The 20,292-nt window shown below is 31.9% G+C and overlaps 1 long non-coding RNA gene across 1 annotated transcript in view; it reads right to left on the reverse strand.

The window, feature by feature from the left end:
* The window catches only part of LOC139497249 (uncharacterized), a 38,869-nt gene extending 19,004 nt beyond the window's left edge, over nt 1-19,865 (reverse strand). The window contains exons 1-5 of the long non-coding RNA XR_011657731.1: nt 17,874-19,865; nt 15,753-15,803; nt 13,741-13,823; nt 13,464-13,487; nt 12,628-12,711 (exon numbers count right to left, since the gene is read on the reverse strand). This is a non-coding gene — a long non-coding RNA (uncharacterized lncRNA). The remainder of the gene's footprint in view (nt 1-12,627; nt 12,712-13,463; nt 13,488-13,740; nt 13,824-15,752; nt 15,804-17,873) is intronic.
* Between the last annotated feature and the right edge of the window lie 427 nt (nt 19,866-20,292).

Genomic DNA, 20,292 nt, shown 5'->3' on the forward strand with positions numbered 1-20,292 from the left:
TTGTTGTGTGTTTTATATTTCTTATGTACAATTTGTTCTGTTCTGAAGTAACTTGTAGTTGTGTGTTTTTTTACTGCTTATGTACAATTTGTTCTGTTCTGAAGTAACTTGTAGTTGTGTGTTTTAACCTGCTGGTGTACAATCTGTTATGTTCTGAAGTAACTTGTAGTTGTGTGTTTTATACTGCTGGTGTACAATTTGTTATGTTCTGAAGTAACTTGTAGTTGGGTGTTTTATACTGCTGGTGTACAATCTGTTATGTTCTTAAGTAATTTGTAGTTGTGTGTTTTATACTGCTGGTGTACAATTTGTTATGTTCTGAAGTAATTTGTTGTTGTGTGTTTTATATTTCTTATGTACAATTTGTTTTGTTCTGAAGTAACTTGTAGTTGTGTGTTTTAACCTGCTGGTGTACAATCTGTTATGTTCGGAAGTAATTTGTAGTTGTGTGTTTTATATTTCTTATGTACAATTTGTTCTGTTCTGAAGTAACTTGTAGTTGTGTGTTTGATACTGCTGGTGTACAATCTGTTATGTTCTGAAGTAATTTGAAGTTGTGTGGTTTATACTGCTGGTGTACAATTTGTTCTGTTCTGAAGTAACTTGTAGTTGTGTGTTTTTTTACTGCTTATGTACAATTTGTTCTGCTCTGAAGTAACTTGTAGTTGTGTGTTTTATACTGCTGGTGTACAATCTGTTATGTTCTGAAGTAATTTGTTGTTGTGTGTTTTATATTTCTTATGTACAATTTGTTCTGTTCTGAAGTAACTTGTAGTTGTGTGTTTTATACTGCTGGTGTACAATCTGTTATGTTCTGAAGTAATTTGAAGTTGTGTGTTTTATACTGCTGGTGTACAATTTGTTCTATTCTGAAGTAACTTGTAGTTGTGTGTTTTTTTACTGCTGATGTACAATTTGTTCTGTTCTGAAGTAACTTGTAGTTGTGTGTTTTTTTACTGCTAATGTACAATTTGTTCTGTTCTGAAGTAACTTGTAGTTGTGTGTTTTATACTGCTGGTGTACAATTTGTTATGTTCTGAAGTAACTTGTAGTTGTGTGTTTTAACCTGCTGGTGTACAATCTGTTATGTTCTTAAGTAATTTGTAGTTGTGTGTTTTATACTGCTGGTGTACAATTTGTTATGTTCTGAAGTAATTTGTTGTTGTGTGTTTTATATTTCTTATGTACAATTTGTTTTGTTCTGAAGTAACTTGTAGTTGTGTGTTTTAACCTGCTGGTGTACAATCTGTTATGTTCGGAAGTAATTTGTAGTTGTGTGTTTTATATTTCTTATGTACAATTTGTTCTGTTCTGAAGTAACTTGTAGTTGTGTGTTTGATACTGCTGGTGTACAATCTGTTATGTTCTGAAGTAATTTGAAGTTGTGTGGTTTATACTGCTGGTGTACAATTTGTTCTGTTCTGAAGTAACTTGTAGTTGTGTGTTTTTTTACTGCTTATGTACAATTTGTTCTGCTCTGAAGTAACTTGTAGTTGTGTGTTTTAACCTGCTGGTGTACAATCTGTTATGTTCGGAAGTAATTTGTAGTTGTGTGTTTTATATTTCTTATGTACAATTTGTTCTGTTCTGAAGTAACTTGTAGTTGTGTGTTTGATACTGCTGGTGTACAATCTGTTATGTTCTGAAGTAATTTGAAGTTGTGTGGTTTATACTGCTGGTGTACAATTTGTTCTGTTCTGAAGTAACTTGTAGTTGTGTGTTTTTTTACTGCTTATGTACAATTTGTTCTGCTCTGAAGTAACTTGTAGTTGTGTGTTTTATACTGCTGGTGTACAATCTGTTATGTTCTGAAGTAATTTGTAGTTGTGTGTTTTATACTGCTGGTGTACAATTTGTTATGTTCTGAAGTAATTTGTAGTTGTGTGTTTTATATTTCTTATGTACAATTTGTTCTGTTCTGAAGTAACTTGTAGTTGTGTGTTTTAACCTGCTGGTGTACAATTTGTTATGTTCTGAAGTAATTTGTAGTTGTGTGTTTTATATTTCTTATGTACAATTTGTTCTGTTCTGAAGTAACTTGTAGTTGTGTGTTTTATACTGCTGGTGTACAATCAGTTATGTTCTTAAGTAATTTGTAGTTGTGTGTTTTATACTGCTGGTGTACAATTTGTTCTGTTCTGAAGTAACTTGTAGTTGTGTGTTTTTTTACTGCTTATGTACAATTTGTTATGTTCTGAAGTAACTTGTAGTTGTGTGTTTGTTTACTGCTGATGTACAATTTGTTCTGCTCTGAAGTAACTTGTAGTTGTGTGTTTTATACTGCTGGTGTACAATTTGTTATGTTCTGAAGTCACTTGTAGTTGTGTGTTTTATACTGCTGGAGTACAATCTGTTATGTTCTGAAGTAATTTGTTGTTGTGTGTTTTATATTTCTTATGTACAATTTGTTCTGTTCTGAAGTAACTTGTAGTTGTGTGTTTTTTTACTGCTTATGTACAATTTGTTCTGTTCTGAAGTAACTTGTAGTTGTGTGTTTTAACCTGCTGGTGTACAATTTGTTATGTTCTGAAGTAACTTGTAGTTGTGTGTTTTATACTGCTGGTGTACAATTTGTTATGTTCTGAAGTAACTTGTAGTTGGGTGTTTTATACTGCTGGTGTACAATCTGTTATGTTCTTAAGTAATTTGTAGTGGTGTGTTTTATACTGCTGGTGTACAATTTGTTATGTTCTGAAGTAATTTGTTGTTGTGTGTTTTATATTTCTTATGTACAATTTGTTTTGTTCTGAAGTAACTTGTAGTTGTGTGTTTTAACCTGCTGGTGTACAATCTGTTATGTTCGGAAGTAATTTGTAGTTGTGTGTTTTATATTTCTTATGTACAATTTGTTCTGTTCTGAAGTAACTTGTAGTTGTGTGTTTGATACTGCTGGTGTACAATCTGTTATGTTCTGAAGTAATTTGAAGTTGTGTGGTTTATACTGCTGGTGTACAATTTGTTCTGTTCTGAAGTAACTTGTAGTTGTGTGTTTTTTTACTGCTTATGTACAATTTGTTCTGCTCTGAAGTAACTTGTAGTTGTGTGTTTTATACTGCTGGTGTACAATCTGTTATGTTCTGAAGTAATTTGTTGTTGTGTGTTTTATATTTCTTATGTACAATTTGTTCTGTTCTGAAGTAACTTGTAGTTGTGTGTTTTATACTGCTGGTGTACAATCTGTTATGTTCTGAAGTAATTTGAAGTTGTGTGTTTTATACTGCTGGTGTACAATTTGTTCTATTCTGAAGTAACTTGTAGTTGTGTGTTTTTTTACTGCTGATGTACAATTTGTTCTGTTCTGAAGTAACTTGTAGTTGTGTGTTTTTTTACTGCTAATGTACAATTTGTTCTGTTCTGAAGTAACTTGTAGTTGTGTGTTTTATACTGCTGGTGTACAATTTGTTATGTTCTGAAGTAACTTGTAGTTGTGTGTTTTAACCTGCTGGTGTACAATCTGTTATGTTCTTAAGTAATTTGTAGTTGTGTGTTTTATACTGCTGGTGTACAATTTGTTATGTTCTGAAGTAATTTGTTGTTGTGTGTTTTATATTTCTTATGTACAATTTGTTTTGTTCTGAAGTAACTTGTAGTTGTGTGTTTTAACCTGCTGGTGTACAATCTGTTATGTTCGGAAGTAATTTGTAGTTGTGTGTTTTATATTTCTTATGTACAATTTGTTCTGTTCTGAAGTAACTTGTAGTTGTGTGTTTGATACTGCTGGTGTACAATCTGTTATGTTCTGAAGTAATTTGAAGTTGTGTGGTTTATACTGCTGGTGTACAATTTGTTCTGTTCTGAAGTAACTTGTAGTTGTGTGTTTTTTTACTGCTTATGTACAATTTGTTCTGCTCTGAAGTAACTTGTAGTTGTGTGTTTTATACTGCTGGTGTACAATCTGTTATGTTCTGAAGTAATTTGTTGTTGTGTGTTTTATATTTCTTATGTACAATTTGTTCTGTTCTGAAGTAACTTGTAGTTGTGTGTTTTATACTGCTGGTGTACAATCTGTTATGTTCTGAAGTAATTTGAAGTTGTGTGTTTTATACTGCTGGTGTACAATTTGTTCTATTCTGAAGTAACTTGTAGTTGTGTGTTTTTTTACTGCTGATGTACAATTTGTTCTGTTCTGAAGTAACTTGTAGTTGTGTGTTTTTTTTACTGCTAATGTACAATTTGTTCTGTTCTGAAGTAACTTGTAGTTGTGTGTTTTATACTGCTGGTGTACAATTTGTTATGTTCTGAAGTAACTTGTAGTTGTGTGTTTTAACCTGCTGGTGTACAATCTGTTATGTTCTGAAATAATTTGTAGTTGTGTGTTTTATATTTCTTATGTACAATTTGTTCTGTTCTGATGTAACTTGTGTGTTTTATACTGCTGGTGTACAACTTGTTCTGTTCTGAAGTAACTTGTAGTTGTGTGTTTTATATTTCTTATGTACAATTTGTTATGTTCTGAAGTAACTTGTAGCTGTGTGTTTTATACTGCTGGTGTACAATTTGTTATGTTCTGAAGTAACTTGTAGTTGTGTGTTTTATACTGCTGGTGTACAATCTGTTATGTTCTGAAGTAATTTGTTGTTGTGTATTTTATATTTCTTATGTACAATTTGTTCTGTTCTGATGTAACTTGTGTGTTTTATACTGCTGGTGTACAATCTGTTATGTTCTGAAGTAATTTGTTGTTATGGGTTTTATATTGCTTATGTACAATTTGTTCTGTTCTGAAGTAACTTGAAGTTGTGTGTTTTATACTGCTGGTGTACAATCTGTTATGTTCTGAAATAATTTGCAGTTGTGTTTTATACTGCTGGTGTACAATCTGTTATGTTCTGAAGTAATTTTTAGTTGTGTGTTTTATACTGCTGGTGTACAATCTGTTATGTTCTGAAGTAATTTGTAGTTGTGTGTTTTATACTGCTGGTGTACAATTTGTTATGTTCTGAAGTAATTTGTAGTTGTGTGTTTTATATTTCTTATGTACAATTTGTTCTGTTCTGAAGTAACTTGTAGTTGTGTGTTTTATACTGCTGGTGTACAATTTGTTCTGTTCTGAAGTAACTTGCAGTTGTGTTTTATACTGCTGGTGTACAATCTGTTATGTTCTGAAGTAATTTCTAGTTGTGTGTTTTATACTGCTGGTGTACAATCTGTTATGTTCTGAAGTAATTTGTAGTTGTGTGTTTTATACTGCTGGTGTACAATTTGTTCTGTTCTGAAGTAACTTGTAGTTGTGTGTTTTAACCTGCTGGTGTACAATTTGTTATGTTCTGAAGTAATTTGTAGTTGTGTGTTATATACTGCTGGTGTACAATCTGTTATGTTCTGAAGTAATTTGTAATTTTGTGTTTTACACTGCTGGTGTACAATTTGTTCTGTTCTGAAGTAACTTGTAGTTGTGTGTTTTTTTACTGCTTATGTACAATTTGTTCTGTTCTGAAGTAACTTGTAGTTGTGTGTTTTTTTACTGCTGATGTACAATTTGTTCTGCTCTGAAGTAACTTGTAGTTGTGTGTTTTATACTGCTGGTGTACAATCTGTTATGTACTGAAGTAATTTGCTGTTGTGTGTTTTATACTGCTGGTGTACAATTTGTTATGTTCTGAAGTAACTTGTAGTTGTGTGTTTTATACTGCTGGTGTACAATCTGTTATGTTCTGAAGTAATTTGAAGTTGTGTGTTTTATACTGCTGGTGTACAATTTGTTCTATTCTGAAGTAACTTGTAGTTGTGTGTTTTTTTACTGCTGATGTACAATTTGTTCTGTTCTGAAGTAACTTGTAGTTGTGTGTTTTTTTACTGCTAATGTACAATTTGTTCTGTTCTGAAGTAACTTGTAGTTGTGTGTTTTATACTGCTGGTGTACAATTTGTTATGTTCTGAAGTAACTTGTAGTTGTGTGTTTTAACCTGCTGGTGTACAATCTGTTATGTTCTGAAATAATTTGTAGTTGTGTGTTTTATATTTCTTATGTACAATTTGTTCTGTTCTGATGTAACTTGTGTGTTTTATACTGCTGGTGTACAATTTGTTCTGTTCTGAAGTAACTTGTAGTTGTGTGTTTTATATTTCTTATGTACAATTTGTTATGTTCTGAAGTAACTTGTAGCTGTGTGTTTTATACTGCTGGTGTACAATTTGTTATGTTCTGAAGTAACTTGTAGTTGTGTGTTTTATACTGCTGGTGTACAATCTGTTATGTTCTGAAGTAATTTGTTGTTGTGTATTTTATATTTCTTATGTACAATTTGTTCTGTTCTGATGTAACTTGTGTGTTTTATACTGCTGGTGTACAATCTGTTATGTTCTGAAGTAATTTGTTGTTATGGGTTTTATATTGCTTATGTACAATTTGTTCTGTTCTGAAGTAACTTGAAGTTGTGTGTTTTATACTGCTGGTGTACAATCTGTTATGTTCTGAAATAATTTGCAGTTGTGTTTTATACTGCTGGTGTACAATCTGTTATGTTCTGAAGTAATTTTTAGTTGTGTGTTTTATACTACTGGTGTACAATCTGTTATGTTCTGAAGTAATTTCTAGTTGTGTGTTTTATACTGCTGGTGTACAATCTGTTATGTTCTGAAGTAATTTGTAGTTGTGTGTTTTATACTGCTGGTGTACAATTTGTTCTGTTCTGAAGTAACTTGTAGTTGTGTGTTTTAACCTGCTGGTGTACAATTTGTTATGTTCTGAAGTAATTTGTAGTTGTGTGTTATATACTGCTGGTGTACAATCTGTTATGTTCTGAAGTAATTTGTAATTGTGTGTTTTACACTGCTGGTGTACAATTTGTTCTGTTCTGAAGTAACTTGTAGTTGTGTGTTTTTTTACTGCTTATGTACAATTTGTTCTGTTCTGAAGTAACTTGTAGTTGTGTGTTTTTTTACTGCTGATGTACAATTTGTTCTGCTCTGAAGTAACTTGTAGTTGTGTGTTTTATACTGCTGGTGTACAATCTGTTATGTACTGAAGTAATTTGCTGTTGTGTGTTTTATACTGCTGGTGTACAATTTGTTATGTTCTGAAGTAACTTGTAGTTGTGTGTTTTATACTGCTGGTGTACAATCTGTTATGTTCTGAAGTAATTTGAAGTTGTGTGTTTTATACTGCTGGTGTACAATTTGTTCTATTCTGAAGTAACTTGTAGTTGTGTGTTTTTTTACTGCTGATGTACAATTTGTTCTGTTCTGAAGTAACTTGTAGTTGTGTGTTTTTTTACTGCTAATGTACAATTTGTTCTGTTCTGAAGTAACTTGTAGTTGTGTGTTTTATACTGCTGGTGTACAATTTGTTATGTTCTGAAGTAACTTGTAGTTGTGTGTTTTAACCTGCTGGTGTACAATCTGTTATGTTCTGAAATAATTTGTAGTTGTGTGTTTTATATTTCTTATGTACAATTTGTTCTGTTCTGATGTAACTTGTGTGTTTTATACTGCTGGTGTACAATTTGTTCTGTTCTGAAGTAACTTGTAGTTGTGTGTTTTATATTTCTTATGTACAATTTGTTATGTTCTGAAGTAACTTGTAGCTGTGTGTTTTATACTGCTGGTGTACAATTTGTTATGTTCTGAAGTAACTTGTAGTTGTGTGTTTTATACTGCTGGTGTACAATCTGTTATGTTCTGAAGTAATTTGTTGTTGTGTATTTTATATTTCTTATGTACAATTTGTTCTGTTCTGATGTAACTTGTGTGTTTTATACTGCTGGTGTACAATCTGTTATGTTCTGAAGTAATTTGTTGTTATGGGTTTTATATTGCTTATGTACAATTTGTTCTGTTCTGAAGTAACTTGAAGTTGTGTGTTTTATACTGCTGGTGTACAATCTGTTATGTTCTGAAATAATTTGCAGTTGTGTTTTATACTGCTGGTGTACAATCTGTTATGTTCTGAAGTAATTTTTAGTTGTGTGTTTTATACTGCTGGTGTACAATCTGTTATGTTCTGAAGTAATTTGTAGTTGTGTGTTTTATACTGCTGGTGTACAATTTGTTATGTTCTGAAGTAATTTGTAGTTGTGTGTTTTATATTTCTTATGTACAATTTGTTCTGTTCTGAAGTAACTTGTAGTTGTGTGTTTTATACTGCTGGTGTACAATTTGTTCTGTTCTGAAGTAACTTGCAGTTGTGTTTTATACTGCTGGTGTACAATCTGTTATGTTCTGAAGTAATTTCTAGTTGTGTGTTTTATACTGCTGGTGTACAATCTGTTATGTTCTGAAGTAATTTGTAGTTGTGTGTTTTATACTGCTGGTGTACAATTTGTTCTGTTCTGAAGTAACTTGTAGTTGTGTGTTTTAACCTGCTGGTGTACAATTTGTTATGTTCTGAAGTAATTTGTAGTTGTGTGTTATATACTGCTGGTGTACAATCTGTTATGTTCTGAAGTAATTTGTAATTGTGTGTTTTACACTGCTGGTGTACAATTTGTTCTGTTCTGAAGTAACTTGTAGTTGTGTGTTTTTTTACTGCTTATGTACAATTTGTTCTGTTCTGAAGTAACTTGTAGTTGTGTGTTTTTTTACTGCTGATGTACAATTTGTTCTGCTCTGAAGTAACTTGTAGTTGTGTGTTTTATACTGCTGGTGTACAATCTGTTATGTACTGAAGTAATTTGCTGTTGTGTGTTTTATACTGCTGGTGTACAATTTGTTATGTTCTGAAGTAACTTGTAGTTGTGTGTTTTATACTGCTGGTGTACAATCTGTTATGTAACTTGTAGTTGTGTGTTTTATACTGCTGGTGTACAATCTGTTATGTTCTGAAGTAATTTGTAGTTGTGTGTTTTATACTGCTGGTGTACAATTTGTTATGTTCTGAAGTAATTTGTAGTTGTGTGTTTTATATTTCTTATGTACAATTTGTTCTGTTCTGAAGTAACTTGTAGTTGTGTGTTTTAACCTGCTGGTGTACAATTTGTTATGTTCTGAAGTAATTTGTAGTTGTGTGTTTTATATTTCTTATGTACAATTTGTTCTGTTCTGAAGTAACTTGTAGTTGTGTGTTTTATACTGCTGGTGTACAATCAGTTATGTTCTTAAGTAATTTGTAGTTGTGTGTTTTATACTGCTGGTGTACAATTTGTTCTGTTCTGAAGTAACTTGTAGTTGTGTGTTTTTTTTACTGCTTATGTACAATTTGTTATGTTCTGAAGTAACTTGTAGTTGTGTGTTTGTTTACTGCTGATGTACAATTTGTTCTGCTCTGAAGTAACTTGTAGTTGTGTGTTTTATACTGCTGGTGTACAATTTGTTATGTTCTGAAGTCACTTGTAGTTGTGTGTTTTATACTGCTGGAGTACAATCTGTTATGTTCTGAAGTAATTTGTTGTTGTGTGTTTTATATTTCTTATGTACAATTTGTTCTGTTCTGAAGTAACTTGTAGTTGTGTGTTTTTTTACTGCTTATGTACAATTTGTTCTGTTCTGAAGTTACTTGTAGTTGTGTGTTTTTTTACTGCTTATGTACAATTTGTTCTGTTCTGAAGTAACTTGTAGTTGTGTGTTTTAACCTGCTGGTGTACAATCTGTTATGTTCTGAAGTAACTTGTAGTTGTGTGTTTTATATTTCTTATGTACAATTTGTTCTGTTCTGAAGTAACTTGTAGTTGGGTGTTTTATACTGCTGGTGTACAATCTGTTATGTTCTTAAGTAATTTGTAGTTGTGTGTTTTATACTGCTGGTGTACAATTTGTTATGTTCTGAAGTAATTTGTTGTTGTGTGTTTTATATTTCTGATGTACAATTTGTTTTGTTCTGAAGTAACTTGTAGTTGTGTGTTTTAACCTGCTGGTGTACAATCTGTTATGTTCGGAAGTAATTTGTAGTTGTGTGATTTATATTTCTTATGTACAATTTGTTCTGCTCTGAAGTAACTTGTAGTTGTGTGTTTGATACTGCTGGTGTACAATCTGTTATGTTCTGAAGTAATTTGAAGTTGTGTGGTTTATACTGCTGGTGTACAATTTGTTCTGTTCTGAAGTAACTTGTAGTTGTGTGTTTTTTTACTGCTTATGTACAATTTGTTCTGCTCTGAAGTAACTTGTAGTTGTGTGTTTTATACTGCTGGTGTACAATCTGTTATGTTCTGAAGTAATTTGTTGTTGTGTGTTTTATATTTCTTATGTACAATTTGTTCTGTTCTGAAGTAACTTGTAGTTGTGTGTTTTATACTGCTGGTGTACAATCTGTTATGTTCTGAAGTAATTTGAAGTTGTGTGTTTTATACTGCTGGTGTACAATTTGTTCTATTCTGAAGTAACTTGTAGTTGTGTGTTTTTTTACTGCTGATGTACAATTTGTTCTGTTCTGAAGTAACTTGTAGTTGTGTGTTTTTTTACTGCTAATGTACAATTTGTTCTGTTCTGAAGAAACTTGTAGTTGTGTGTTTTATACTGCTGGTGTACAATTTGTTATGTTCTGAAGTAACTTGTAGTTGTGTGTTTTAACCTGCTGGTGTACAATCTGTTATGTTCTGAAATAATTTGTAGTTGTGTGTTTTATATTTCTTATGTACAATTTGTTCTGTTCTGATGTAACTTGTGTGTTTTATACTGCTGGTGTACAATTTGTTCTGTTCTGAAGTAACTTGTAGTGGTGTGTTTTATATTTCTTATGTACAATTTGTTATGTTCTGAAGTAACTTGTAGCTGTGTGTTTTATACTGCTGGTGTACAATTTGTTATGTTCTGAAGTAACTTGTAGTTGTGTGTTTTATACTGCTGGTGTACAATCTGTTATGTTCTGAAGTAATTTGTTGTTGAGTATTTTATATTTCTTATGTACAATTTGTTCTGTTCTGATGTAACTTGTGTGTTTTATACTGCTGGTGTACAATCTGTTATGTTCTGAAGTAATTTGTTGTTATGGGTTTTATATTGCTTATGTACAATTTGTTCTGTTCTGAAGTAACTTGAAGTTGTGTGTTTTATACTGCTGGTGTACAATCTGTTATGTTCTGAAATAATTTGCAGTTGTGTTTTATACTGCTGGTGTACAATCTGTTATGTTCGGAAGTAATTTGTAGTTGTGTGTTTTATATTTCTTATGTACAATTTGTTCTGTTCTGAAGTAACTTGTAGTTGTGTGTTTGATACTGCTGGTGTACAATCTGTTATGTTCTGAAGTAATTTGAAGTTGTGTGTTTTATACTGCTGGTGTACAATTTGTTCTGTTCTGAAGTAACTTGTAGTTGTGTGTTTTTTTACTGCTTATGTACAATTTGTTCTGCTCTGAAGTAACTTGTAGTTGTGTGTTTTATACTGCTGGTGTACAATCTGTTATGTTCTGAAGTAATTTGTTGTTGTGTGTTTTATATTTCTTATGTACAATTTGTTCTGTTCTGAAGTAACTTGTAGTTGTGTGTTTTATACTGCTGGTGAACAATCTGTTATGTTCTGAAGTAATTTGAAGTTGTGTGTTTTATACTGCTGGTGTACAATTTGTTCTATTCTGAAGTAACTTGTAGTTGTGTGTTTTTTTACTGCTGATGTACAATTTGTTCTGTTCTGAAGTAACTTGTAGTTGTGTGTTTTTTTACTGCTAATGTACAATTTGTTCTGTTCTGAAGTAACTTGTAGTTGTGTGTTTTATACTGCTGGTGTACAATTTGTTATGTTCTGAAGTAACTTGTAGTTGTGTGTTTTAACCTGCTGGTGTACAATCTGTTATGTTCTGAAATAATTTATAGTTGTGTGTTTTATATTTCTTATGTACAATTTGTTCTGTTCTGATGTAACTTGTGTGTTTTATACTGCTGGTGTACAATTTGTTCTGTTCTGAAGTAACTTGTAGTTGTGTGTTTTATATTTCTTATGTACAATTTGTTATGTTCTGAAGTAACTTGTAGCTGTGTGTTTTATACTGCTGGTGTACAATTTGTTATGTTCTGAAGTAACTTGTAGTTGTGTGTTTTATACTGCTGGTGTACAATCTGTTATGTTCTGAAGTAATTTGTTGTTGTGTATTTTATATTTCTTATGTACAATTTGTTCTGTTCTGATGTAACTTGTGTGTTTTATACTGCTGGTGTACAATCTGTTATGTTCTGAAGTAATTTGTTGTTATGGGTTTTATATTGCTTATGTACAATTTGTTCTGTTCTGAAGTAACTTGAAGTTGTGTGTTTTATACTGCTGGTGTACAATCTGTTATGTTCTGAAATAATTTGTAGTTGTGTGTTTTATATTGCTGATGTACAATTTGTGCTGTTCTGAAGTCACTTGTAGTTGTGTGTTTTATACTGCTGGTGTACAATCTGTTATGTTCTGAAGTAATTTGTAGAACATTGTTTGTTTTTTATACTTCTGTTCTTATAGTTCTAAAGTAAATTGTTGTTGTGTGTTTTATACTGCTTATGTACAATCTGTTATGTTCTGTAGCAACTTGTTTTTATATTTTTTATACTTCTGTTCTTATAGTTCTAAAGTAAATTGTTGTTGTGTGTTTATGTACAATATTCAACATTTTGAAGTTACTTGTAGTTTTCACTGTTTCACTGTGCTTTAATTTTAAGTAACATGTAGTTTTGTGTCTTTTTTTGTTCATGTACCATAAAAGGATGTATCTTCAAATGATTTTTCTATGAATTATCAAAATAAGGTAGTTTTGAATGTGACTATTTTACTTACCTCTTGATTATCAATGTCTGCACCATTCTGTAGGCTTAATTTTAAGGCTTCTGTATCTCCCTCCCTAGCAGCTGTAGTAAGTTTCTGTAAGTATAACATATAAATTACATTTAATCTTGATAATCAATGTCCTTTAGTTGCCCCTACTTTTGTCTTTTTTAAGACATGTAGTTGTGTTTTTCATTCACTAAGTCCTTTAATTGCCTTTTGAAGACAAAGTCACATGTAGTTGAGTTTCATTCACTTAGTCCTTTAATTGCCCCTAGGTACTTTCTCATCCTTTTTCATATCAGCCAGTAGAAATCTCTCTATTAACTTACTTAAAGAGATACATATATAAATGTATGTAGACTGAATAAATGTAGATGTGGGATATAATAAAGCAATGAGAAGTAAGCTAACAAGAAAAAAAGTGTGTTGTATCAGTCGGCTCTTTATACCATAAAATAGATTGGTCTTATTCAACTCACATGAACTTAACAATGGCAAGGGGAGATAACTTCTATATTTATTTATTTTTTTATGTAGAAAAATTGTACCAATATTTTTTTCAAATAACTCTACAGACCTACTTAGAGTTATAAATAAACAAGGATTCTGAAGGTACTATATAAATAATACACTATCTCCCACCACTTACTTTTAGAATCTTTTTTTCAGCTTGCACCTTGCTTTGTCCCAGTTTTGTATTTTTTTTTGTTTTTGGAATAAGTAGTTTGGTAGTTCACTTAGAATTCTACTAGTTTTTATCTCAAATTATCACATACTTGTATCTAATTGTACACTAACGGGGAACAAAACTACAAATGACAAGAAGACTATTAAGTAAATCTTACCACATTCCAACTTTCCATTATAGCCTAAAAATAGAAAAGAAAAGTCATATAAATTTAATATATACTGTTGAGTTTTAATTGAGGTATTTGTGTTATTGCCAATTGAAAAAACATGATCACTATGGGTGGTAAAATACTGACCTAATATTTTCATCTCCTTATTTCATTCAAATAATATATAATAGCATTGAAACAGTAATTTATCTCAACTTTTTTGCACTATTTAAAGTTTAATAATGAACTGAACTCAAAACCTTAAAAATCTTATCACATGTACCTGAATGAGGTACAAATGTATTCTACAAGCAGGGTGTGACTTTTCCCATCAAACACCAGAACATCTATTGCACTTTCCCAGATCTAAAAAATTCAAAAGTTTTATTTACCAGCATTAAGACACACATAAAGAACAATATTAAATATCATATTGCAGCTTCTCAAAACACTGTCTACGATCAACTAGACCAGTCACATTAAGTTCAATCATTTTTTATTCTGTATGTGTCTGTTGAAAGACAGGACCTATAACGTAGTGGATTTAGTTAGAAGCTGTGTACCATATTTGTTTTTCCTTCATTGTTGTAGTACAAAGTAGGCTGTTGATTTTTTCTTTTGAAATGTTTCACATTTTATCATACCAAGGCTATTTATAGATGAGTATATGGTATATATGGGTTTTGCTGATTGTTGTAGGCTGTTGGAGGACCTGTAATTGTTTTTATCCCCGGCTTAGTTTATATCTAGGATTATGATTGGTTAACGCACGACGTTACAAAACCCATAGCCCCTGGGTGTTGCTAACCCATATCCTCGGACGTTGCTAACCATTATCCCGGGAACTTGACTCAATCCAGTTTCTCTGTCTCCGTATTAAAAACGTCTTATATTTGACTACATGTACGGTTCTACCAGAGGTAGTACCCTACACCCGGTAAAAAATATGCAAAATTTCCAAATTTCAATAAAACTTTTTTACGTTACATTTTGTACCCGAATTGCATAAAACTCGCTCGACTCGGACTAAGACCGGGGATAAATCAATATCTGCGTTCATATCCGTAGATATGGATATGAACTTAGATAACTTATAATATCTTTGTCCTATGGTTTAGAAATAATTGTATCATTGTTAATAATACCACATCTCCTTTTTATCATATGGTATGGGTTTTGCTCATTGTTGAAGGATGTTGGACGACCTATAATTGTTTATATCTTTGTTCTTTGGTCTAGGGATACTTGTATCATTGTTAATCATACCACATCTCCTTATTTTTATATGGTTAACAGTAAGATTAGTTGCACAGTAGAAACAAAAATTGCTAACATTCTACAAATCAACATTACCAAGCTGCTCATCAAATATAAAATAATTCCCTTCCATATAGAAGCCAAGAAAAAGAAATTTTCATTGTACAATGAGTGATGTATTATTTCAAACTATCAACCAACAGAAAGTGGCTGTATGACAGGTGTGAAAACAGGAAGTGAATGTATGACAAATGTGAAAACAGGAAGTGGCTGTATGACAGATGTGAAAACAAAAAGTGGATGGTTGGCAGATGCGAAAAACAGGAAGTGGCTGTATGGCAGATGTGAAAACAGAAAGTTGCTGTATGGCAGATGTGAAAACACGAAGTGGCTGTATGGCAGATGCGAAAACAGGAAGTGACTGTATGGCAGATGTGAAAACAGGAAGTGGCTGTATGGCAGATGTGAAAACAGGAAGTGGCTGTATGGCAGATGTGAAAACAGGAAGTGGCTGTATGGCAGATGTGAAAACAGAAAGTTGCTGTATGGCAGATGTGAAAACACGAAGTGGATGTATGGCAGATGCGAAAACAGGAAGTGGCTGTATGGCAGATGTGAAAACAGGAAGTGGCTGTATGGCAGATGTGAAAATAGGTTATAGTCTGTATGACAGATGTGAAAACAGGAAGTGGCTGTATGACAGATGTGAAAACAGGAAGTGGATGTATGACAGATGTGAAAACAGGAAGTGGCTGTATGAAAGATGTGAAAACAGGAAGTGGCTGTATGGCAGATGTGAAAACAGGAAGTGACTGTATAACATGTACAGGTGTGAAAACTTCATTTTGAAGAAGCAGCAAATATTAATTTTTAAGTCTTTGATTGAACTGTCCAGGGTTCAAACCCACCACCTCACACACTTAAGTTGAACACAATACCACAACACCTTGAAGATCAATGAGGTGGTTTTTATAAATTGATTTGTCTTTAAAAACATATATTATACAATACATAATAATAAGATAAATACTTATGTACCTCTGAGGTCAGTCTAATTTATAAGTAAGGTTGTGCCATCATCTAAAGCATCTGTGAAAAATATAAATCATATTTACTTGTTTAAGCACGATATATATGTAAACTAAAGTATGATTTAAAAATACTTCATTCGTACTTGTTATGAATGTTTCTTATTAACATAGCAATGTGTGTGTGTTGCATGAAACATCGAAATTCGTATGATATTGTATTAAAACTGATTTTTGAGGTAGATTTTGTTTTATTTTCTATTCTATTGCATTATTTGCAGGTTAACTGATTTCAGCAAGTCAACATGGTGGCTCCTTAGTTACGAAATGTCAACTTTGGATTTGACAGAAGCTTACGTCAAAAACATGTAAATAAAAAATGGCAAATGTTGGGTTTGGGAATTGAAAGAAATAAAAAGATTTTTTCAAGTGGTTATTCACGAAATGATCCATGCAAGCTACAGATTTATTAGAATGTTTGAGCTTTATCTAACAGGGAGTAAATAAGAACAGCCCCACACACAGCATACCCAACCTTACTTCTGCTTTTTGAGGACCGTATTTGTCCTATTAGAATCAAAATAATTTGTGGAAGCCATAAATAGTTTGAAATTTACACATGGCATTGGACCGTGATATTGGTCAAGTTTATCCCTCGCTAATGCTCAAGATAAAATTCAAATATCACTACCCAGGCCATGCGTAAATGTCCAACAATCTATGGCTTCCATGAATTATTTCTTAGTTATTTCATTAACATGAATAATCCTAAATTTTATGGCCAGATACATGAAAATGTAGACCTTGTCATATAAGGTTATTTTTGATTTGTTGACTACATATTAACCTGTACTATATATTGACCTGTATACATCTACTATATATTGACCTGTATACATCTCCTATAGACTGACCTTTACACATCTCCTATATATTGACCTGTACACATCTATATATTGACCTTTACACATCTATATATTGACCTCTACACATCTCCATTCTTGCTTTGTTGGGTTGCTGTCTCATTGACATATATATCTCACTTTATTTTTCTATAGCACAAGTTCAATGCTTATATTTGAAGACAAATAACATTGTAATGATGTCATCACATTCTATGTGTCTTGTTTACTATAAAAAAATTGATGTTATGGTATTTTGAATGTAAAAACTATATGTTGATTATCTCCCCTTATAGAGTTTGAACATTTTACATTATCGCCCCTTATAGAGTTTGGACATTTTATTTTATCTCCCTTTATAGAGTTTGAATATTTTACATTATCTCCCCCTATAGAGTTTGAACATTTTACATTATCTCCCCTTATAGAGTTTGAACATTTTACATTATCTCCTCTATAGAGTTTAAACATTTTACATTATCTCCTCTATAGAGTTTGAACATTTTACATTATATCCTCTATAGAGTTTGAACATTTTACATTATCTCCTGAGTCCTCCATAGATTTTGAACATTTTACATTATCTCCTCTATAGAGTTTAAACATTTTACATTATCTCCCCTTATAGAGCTTAAACATTTTACATTATCTCCTCTATAGAGTTTGAACATTTTACATTATCTCCCCTTATAGAGCTTAAACATTTTACATTATCTCCTCTATAGAGTTTGAGCATTTTACATTATCTCCCCTTATAGAGCTTAAACATTTTACATTATCTCCTCTATAGAGTTTGAACATTTTACATTATCTCCCCTTATAGATCTTAAACATTTTTCATTATCTCCCCTTATAGAGTTTGAGCATTTTACATTATCTCCTCTATAGAGTTTGAACATTTTACATTATCTCCCCTTATAGAGCTTAAACATTTTACATTATCTCCCTTTATAGAGTTTGAACATTTTACATTATCTCCCTTTATAGAGTTTGAACATTTTACATTATCTCCCCTTACAGAGCTTAAACATTTTTCATTATCTCCCCTTATAGAGTTTAAACATTTTACATTATCTCCCTTTATAGAGTTTGAACATTTTACATTATCTCCCCTTATAGAGCTTAAACATTTTACATTATCTCCTCTATAGAGTTTGAACATTTTACATTTGAAACAAATTTCAATATAGTAAATGATCCTATATAGTTCATATATAATGTACACTTACCTATAATAACAACTTGGCTGGACAAGAATCTCATGGACTATAATAACAACTTGACTGTACAAGGATCACACGGACTGGACACGGATCTAATAAATACAAATAATAGATATTCAAAAGAAAAAAATGGATAAAAAAGAAAAAGACAAACAACAGTACACAAAACACAAAACTAAAAATTAAAGACTGAGCAACAGGAAACACATCAAAAGTTGGGGGTTATCTCAGGTGCTCCACATGTGGCACTTATGTTGCTCATTAATGTAAGTACACACTCAGTGATAGTTCTAATTTAAAGATAGTTTTCATTGGTTGAATACAATGTTGACCTCTTTCATTGAATGGTTGCTATCTCATTGACATTAACATCCAATCTTTCATTCATACATGTACACCACAAGTGACTTCTTAAAAATTCTTACTCTTTAAGCAACTCACAATGTAATGATTGCAATGTTTTGTTTAGTTTTGACTCCCAAATGAAATTTATTTTGTAATTATGTCATGTTATTTTTTGTTTCCAATTTATTTAACATAAGTAGATGAGGGCAAAATGTTAATCCTGTTTAAAAAAAAATTAAAATCAAAGTGATGGAAATCACTCACGGAAAGATTGGAAGAGTAGCTTGAGTAATTTTAAATCATATAAAGATATGGTGCGGACAAAATAGAAATAAGTGCTGGTGTACTTAGAATTCACCAGATAGTTCTTGATTATCTCCCATTAAAGAATGTTAATATAAATTTACAACTGAAATATATTTCTGAATTTCATTTGATAAAATAAATAACCAAACGTTCAAATACAATTTGACTATAATGTTCAAAGGCAGAAATTAAACCAGTTGCGTAGCCAGGGTTGAAATGATGTGCATGCGGCTTTGCCTTTGCCCAGCGGAGCGAGGCGAAACATTTTTGGGACTATTTTATGCAGAAAATTATATTTTTTTCAGACATTGTTCCTGTAAGCACAAGTACTCCCCTAGAATCCGGCATTGGTTAGATGTTTGTTTAATTTCAAAATACCCACCAATTCATACATGTCATATAATTATATTTAAAACAAAATGTTTTTCTCTAAATTCTCGAAATTGAATGTAATTCATAGTTTATTTATTTGATCATGTTGATGTAAAAGTTTCCAACCAATCTTATATTTGACATCTCATAAACGGCCCCATCACAGCGGCACTTCTGTATAAAGGAATTGATGTGATCCCATTAATGTGTCGCAGGGGACATCATCTTAATACCTGGTGTTCGTCCATCCGGTCTTGTTTGCACTCTCATGTGTACAATTTTTGCCACATTGTTATATCAATATAACAATTTCGAAAATAAGTCCTAAGCTTTGACCTTTTGAAAAATAAATTATAACGGAAATCCCATTGCATTTTCTCTGAAGCTTTTATTTCTCCTTTAAACTAAAAAGGAAAAGGAAAAACAATATTTTTTATTAGTTATTGCCCTTGTTCCTTTGTTACACAAAATATGTGCAATACAGGGGACATAGGAACTTTGTTCTTTTATTGAAAATAAAATTAATATGTGGACCTAGATAGAAACTGGAATTTACTGATAAGCCTAGGTATGATCACGCTCTATTACAGATTACTTTTTTTTCACGTCGTCTTTCATGTCACAGGAAACGATATCAGAATATGGTGGTTTAGTTGTCAGTTATGTTGTTAGTCAGTTGTGGAAGCCATCACTCCGCTAGGCTCAATTTCAGATGAAACATGTCCGAGGATCTGTGCATCATCCTCTGCACTTGCCGTAGCTGACAACATACGAAAAAAAATTGAGAACACTTTTCTGCAATTTATCATCTTGTTTTATTACATGAACTAAATTATCCTTAATAAAAGACCACGTATACTTCATCGGAAATAATTGGATGTTATATCCTAACCCTTGTTACATAGGGATACCTCCGATGATTTTACTTTATACCTCCGAGTTTAACTACTGCGAACATATCTTTATTTATATTTTTTTTCTTGTAAAATGATGTGGATGCTTGAGCATCTGAGCATACATGCAAGGGTTGTCAAATTATGCAAATGAATGCAACATTAAAATAATACTCCAAATTGACAATGTTCAACACTTCAAATGGTCTGCAATTTTATTTGCTATGGTCTTCACCTGCAAGGCAGGCTTCATCAGGACAATTTTTATACAGACATTAATTTTGGTTCAGTTGTTATTTCGTGGCAAGTTTGATTCACACAGGCGTTGGTTCACCATGCAGACCATTTGAAGTGTTGTTGTCAATTTGCAGTATCATTTCTAAACATGTATATATAATACTTTTTTAGCTTATGACAAGTAACTTGTCATGAATGAAAGAGATTTAACCTTCCATAGTACCATATATAGCTCAGTGTAGGAGTTTTTAGGACAAATTCACAATAGCATG

The sequence above is a fragment of the Mytilus edulis genome, chromosome 12, assembly GCF_963676685.1.
Source record: "Mytilus edulis chromosome 12, xbMytEdul2.2, whole genome shotgun sequence".
In the NCBI taxonomy this organism is placed as follows: Eukaryota; Metazoa; Mollusca; class Bivalvia; order Mytilida; family Mytilidae; genus Mytilus; species Mytilus edulis.